This window comes from Bison bison, unplaced genomic scaffold (assembly GCF_000754665.1).
Source record: "Bison bison bison isolate TAMUID 2011002044 unplaced genomic scaffold, Bison_UMD1.0 scf7180017864491, whole genome shotgun sequence".
Classification (NCBI taxonomy): domain Eukaryota; kingdom Metazoa; phylum Chordata; class Mammalia; order Artiodactyla; family Bovidae; genus Bison; species Bison bison.
Window position 1 is genome coordinate 2,106,039 of NW_011495050.1, and position 6,411 is coordinate 2,112,449.

A 6,411-nucleotide genomic window follows, 5' to 3' on the forward strand; every position below is an offset into this window, starting at 1 on the left:
CTGAAGCTGAAACTCCAGTACTTTGGCCATCTCATGCGAAGAGTTGACTCATTGGAAAAGTCTCTGATGCTGGGAGGGATTGGGGGCAGGAGGAGAAGGGGACGACAGAGGATGAGATGGTTGGATGGCATCACTGACTCGATGGACGTGAGTCTGACTGAACTCTGGGAGTTGGTGATGGACAGGGAGGCCTAGCGTGCTTTGATTCATGGGGTCACAAAGAGTCGGCCACAACTGAGCGGCTGAACTGAACTGAACATGTTAGCAACAACAGTAATTTTAGTCATCTGACTCTTGTTGATTAGTGTTCAGTTAGCACAGGATTGAGGTCAGAAGGGACAAGAAAGAGAATAAAGTTTTGGATAGAGGGCATAATCATAAACTCAGTGGGGAACTCTGTTTAGGGGGACCTTGTTTTAATAGAGTAAACGATGTCTTTCTGCACCCTTGTGCCCAGCCACTCAGGTCTCCCACTCAAAGCTACCATTCAGAGGCAGTCCTGGTAGCTTGTTTCTTATTTATCGTTTTAGATTTGTTCTCTGTAAATCCAGGCATAATTATACCTGGATGTCTGTACTTTTCTTAATTAGTTTAACAACTTCTCTTGGAGATAGGTCTTATTAGCCCATCTAGAATTGACTTGTTCTTTTAAATAATTGTTCATTTATTAAAAAAAATTTTTTTTAATGTGGACCATTTAAAAAAGTCTTTATTGAATTTGGTACTTAATGTCTCCTGGGAGTCAGTGCACTTTCTAAAAGGAATTACATGACAGTGGAATGCCTACTGCTCAAATCCACAAAAATAAGAGTGTTTGTTTGTTTTTTTTCTTAAAAAAACTGATTCTAGAATAAGCAGAAGGACCCATAAATCAGTAGCATTCCTTTCTAGAAAAGCTGCCTCAGAGAAAGAGGCTGGTAGGTTTCTGGAAGGTTGTCATGCTAATAGGTAACAGAAAGGAAGATTCATTACAGGGAAGGAAGACACAGGGTCCAGGTTGCTCAGGGTTGATACATATGCTGGGTTTGGAGGTTACACGAGATTGATAAGAGCACAAAGTCTAATGTATCATCAAACAGGGACTTTCTTGCTGGCTGCTAGAATGGTGGGGAGAATGGGAGAATGGCGTGGCATGCTTGAAGTTATTATAGACTGATATTCATTTGAGGCAACTTGTGGGATTAGAGATGTCCCTTGCCCTCAGTAGGTTTACAAAATAATAGACTGACATGGAAGCAAAGATGCTACCTAAACAAACACAGAATTATGCCGGGGTCCAGCCCCGGCTGATCCAGGGTATTGGAAGGAGAGACGGCGTCGGCGAGGATCAGGAAACAACTGCTTAATTAAACGTTAATTAAGGATATAAAGAGTAATAGAATGAGGATAGCCCAGTGAGGAAATTCAGTGGAGAAAAGAGGCTGAGTAGCTTGGTTTACGCGGGAGACCAATAAAACTTCAAGACAAGAAGTTTGCACCACTTACGTAGGCCGCAGGCGTCCTTCCATTCTCCCGAAGGAGAGGAGATGCTGAGGCCTCCCCGGTCGGATCTTAGAAGCCCAGGCATAATTAGTAAGCATGGCGGGTTCCGTACTCCAGATGGAGACTCAGCCAGGGTGAGAGAGAGAGCGACATGGGGAGACCAAGTTTCCGTGAACAAGGCTCACACTTTATTTTCCAAAGTAGTTTTTATACCTTAGGTTATGATTAGAGGATAATGGGGGAAGGGGTGGAGTCATGCAAGGACAGCAGTTCCTGATCCTAATCGAAGCCAGGCTTTCAAACTTATCATATGCAAAAGTTCAGGTGATTTACATCATCTTCTGGCCAGGAGGCCTGTTAACATTTTAAGAAACTTATATTTCTCTAAAGGTGATTATTCCAAAGTCAGGAGCCACCCTCCAAAAGCATTAGATAAAGTTGCATTCCTATAGGGCAAAGGTGTGGTGGGCTCAGTCAAGAAAATAATTAACTCAAGGGTCCAAGGTTGCAAACATTAAAGCTACTACTTACACCAATTATATTAATCAATACACTGCCAGGGACACAGCAGGTAAGGGATATGGAGACTTAGCAGCAAACATTGGCCCAACAAGTGAAAAACCCTTCACCAATACAATTTCTAATGAATCTTTTAACTGCTCAAAAGAATCTGTGTTTAGACAGTTTAGAACATCTCCTGCCTATCACAGTTGGGAGGCTCTGAACAATCACATGTGGCCGGAAAAACCTATTCAGGCAGGCTAGAGGATTTCCAAAGGAGTTTGTAGGTTGAAACACTGTCACACCCAGGAATTATTAACTGGAGCTGTAAGCTAACTCTTTTTTCAGAGAGAGGTAGTGGGGGACAGCCCCCCGTAAAGTCAGAGGTGTAGGTGAGAGCACAAAGCAGAAAGTAGGCAGACTCTGGTTTTGGGGGTAGATGCTTGAGAATTTCCAGGGGGACTCCTGAGGCTCGATCCCGCCTTTGTGTATGCCGAGCCTCCTTCCTCATGACCTTTGTCATGGGTGGAGCTCCTCACGCTGGCTCCCGGCAGTGATAGAATTCCAGTTGGGCTATTCCAGATCCTGAAAGATGATGCTGTGGAAAGTGCTGCAATCAATATGCAATATGCACTCAGTATGCAATATGCCGGCTCCCAGCAGAATTATTTTGAACAGAATCCATATGTGGTGGTTTAGTCACTCAGTCCTGTCCAATTCTTTGCAACCCCATGGACTGTAGCCTGCCAGGCTCCTCTTTCCATGGGATTCTCCAGGCAAGAATATTGGAGTGGGCTGCCATTTCCTTCTCCATGAATTCATACACTACAGTACAAATACATAAACATATACATATACATAAGATGCATGGTGTAGACTTCTTTGAACTTCATAATTCTCTGCTAGTCGTGTAATGAACCTAGGCCCTGAAATAAGCCTCAACAAAAGCCGGCTAATATAGTAAGAATTTAGTTTACAAAGAAAAATACAATTTATTTAATTGCTCTGTATCCTCTGTTCTTTCCTTTCCACAATTAATCTTTTCACTGCCTTTCAAAACTAAATTTTAAAAAAATTTAAAAATTGTATTATGTATTTATTTATTTTTGGCAGCGCTGGTTCTTTGTTGCTTTAAAGGGGCTTTCTCTGGTTTCAGCAAGTGGGGGCTACTCTTTGTTGGGACACACGGGCTCTTCATTGTGGTGGCTTCTCTTGCTGCAGAGTGCGGCTCTAGGCACTCCGGCTTCAGCAGTTGCAGCACAGAGCTCTGTAGCTGTGGCCTGCAGGCTCTGGAATGTGGGCTCGTGGTTGTGGCACAGGGGCTTAGTTGCTCCGTGGCATGTGGAACCTTCCCTGGTCAGGGATCAAACCCGTGACCACTGCAATGACAGGCAGGTTCTTATGCACTGTGCCACCAGGGAAGTCATCAAAACTAGACTTGAAAGAATCTAGTCCTATGGGAAATTTAATATTGGGGAAAAGATCATTAGCTGAGTATGCCCCATAGCTTTGGCTTTTTATTTTCAACACTCTTGAATCAGACATCTACTGGGACAGGGTGGCAGGTGTTCTCTGAGATGCGTGCGTGGTATCTATGCTCTTCTACTTTAGTTTATGTTAAATAAATCTCACAGGAACCCAAACAATCTAAGACTCTTCTCAGCCACAGGATTTACTTTAGCACTTCCTGAGAAGTGCTACTGGAAATATACAAGTCACACAACCCACTTGCAAACAGTACTTGGCACCATGTGAATGAGTTTCTGGAACAAACTCATTCATTTGGGGAGGGGCTAGAGTGTCAGAAATAGGTTCTTCTAAAAACAAACAAATGAAATGGGTATTTTTCCAGGCATTGTCTGGTAGTACTAGTCTGCCTACGCTCGTGTTTCTTATTTCTTATTCTTTCTGGGTTACCTACACTTCATTTCCTCACCAGGTAGATGAAGATGGTAAAAACAGTGAAAATGAAATTTATTTCTAAGCCTTCTCACTTCTTCATCAGTCCACCGAGGGACTTTCCTGTTCTCATGGGTTGGCAACATAGGGGAGGAAAATTTTTTTTTCATCCTTCTTAGAGTCCTTGGCTGGATCTGAAAATTAAACTGACAAGACAGATGAACAGGAGAAGAACATACAAATTATATTGAGTTTTTATATGAACACGGAGCCTGCACAAGAGAATGAAGATCTAAAGAAATGATTGGAGCAGGAAGCTTTTGTATCTTTTAGACAGAGAAACAATAAATTTGCGAAGAATTGAGAAGAAAAGGGGGTTTGGGCTAAGGGTGGTAAATGGTGAAGAAGTAACTCAGAATATAGGATTAGTTTAACAAGCTTGTGTTGCAGACTCTTCTGCTGCTTTCACTGGGTTGAGTCTGTCTCCAGTGAAAGGAGAATTTATTTCCTGTGTTTAGGCAGAAAGGGGGGTAACTTTAGCTGCATTTACTGCTTCTTCATTGCCTTCAACTCAGAATAATTTTTATGTCAACGAGGCATATTTTGGGATGACATTCTGGTTTTCCTTCAGCAAATAGGAGTCATGGAATCAAATAACTCTAAGCCCAGAGGGACTTGGAAGGGCCATTTGGTAGAAAAATCCAGGAGAAATAAATATAGACTCTTAGCTTTTCAGGGCTGGAAGGAAACAAGAGAATTCAACTCCATATCACGTATTTGAATCTCTCTGGAAATGTGTAGAACTGTTAAAACAATTTCTAGCTTTTTGAAACTATAATTTCTTAACCATGTTTCTTTCCCAAACTTGAAACACTAATAACCAATTCCCACCTTTCAAACCAATAATATTTCAGAATGTTGCAATTATTGTACTTAATACAAAAAACTATCATTCTATGTCGCTGCTTAAATTGCACTCCTGGTTTTTTGTATTTCTTTAAAACAGTAGTTCTTTCTTTCCTGTGATAATCTTCTGGTATGTTTTTCTATTTTCTCATTTGAGAAAATAGAGATTATCTTTGTTTTCATCTTCTCTTTGTTCAAATCTCAAAGGGTATTGAATTGGAAACCTGAGGAGCCTAATTAGCAGAGAAAATAAAATAAGAAAAAATCAATACAATAAGCTATTTAAAAAAATTAATTTGGCAGCAGAGAGGACCCTAGTTCAGTTCAGTTCAGTTCAGTCTCTCAGTCGTGTCCAACTGTTTGCGACCCCATGAATCACAGCATGCCAGGCCTCCCTGTCCATCACCGACTCCTAGGGTTCACTCAAACTCATGTTCATTGAGTCGGTGATGCCATCCAGCCATCTCATCCTCTGTCATCCCCTTCTCCTCCTGCCCCCAATCCCTCCCAGCATCAGAGTCTTTTCCAATGAGTCAACTCTTCGCATGAGGTGGCCAAAGTATTGGAGTTTCAGCTTTAGCATCAGTCCTTCCAATGAACACCCTGGACTGACCTCTTTTAAAATGGACTGGTTGGATCTCCTTGCAGTCCAAGGGACTCTCAAGAGTCTTCTCCAACACCACAGTTCAAAAGCATCAATTCTTTGGCTTTCAGCTTTCTTCACAGTCCAACTCTCACATCCATACATGACCACTGGAAAAACCATAGCCTTGACTAGATGGACCTTTGTTGGCAAAGTAATATCTCTGCTTTTGAATATACTATCTAGGTTGGTCATAACTTTCCTTCCAAGGAGTAAGTGTCTTTTAATTTCATGGCTGTAATCACCATCAGTAGGAATTTTGGAGCCCCCCAAAATAAAGTCTGACACTGTTTCTCCATATATTTCCCATGAAATGATGGTACAGGATGCCATGATCTTTGTTTTCTGAATGTTGAGCTTTAAGCCAACTTTTTCACTCTCCACTTTCACTTTCATCAAGAGGCTTTTGAATTCCTCTTCACTTTCTGCCATAATGGTGGTGTCATCTGCATATCTGAGGTTACTGATATTTCTCCCGGCAATCTTGATTCCAGCTTGTGTTTGTTCCAGTCCAGCGTTTCTCATGATGTACTCTGCATAGAAATTAAATAAGCAGGGTGACAATATACAGCCTTGATGTACTCCTTTTCCTATTTGGAACCAGTCTGTTGTTCCATGTCCAGTTCTAACTGTTGCTTCCTGACCTGCATATAGGTTTCTCAAGAGGCAGGTCAGGTGGTCTGGTATTTCCATCTCTTTCAGAATTTTCCACAGTTTATTGTGATCCACACAGTCAAAGGCTTTGGCATAGTCAATAAAGCAGAAATAGATGTTTTTCTGGAACTCGTTTGCTTTTTCCATGACCCAGCGGATGTTGGCAATTTGATCTCTGGTTCCTCTGCCTTTTCTAAAACCAGCTTGAACATCAGGAAATTCACGGTTCACATATTGCTGAAGCCTGGCTTGGAGAATTTTGAGCATTACTTTACTAGCATGTGAGATGAGTACAATTGTGCGGTAGTTTGAGCATTCTTTGGCAT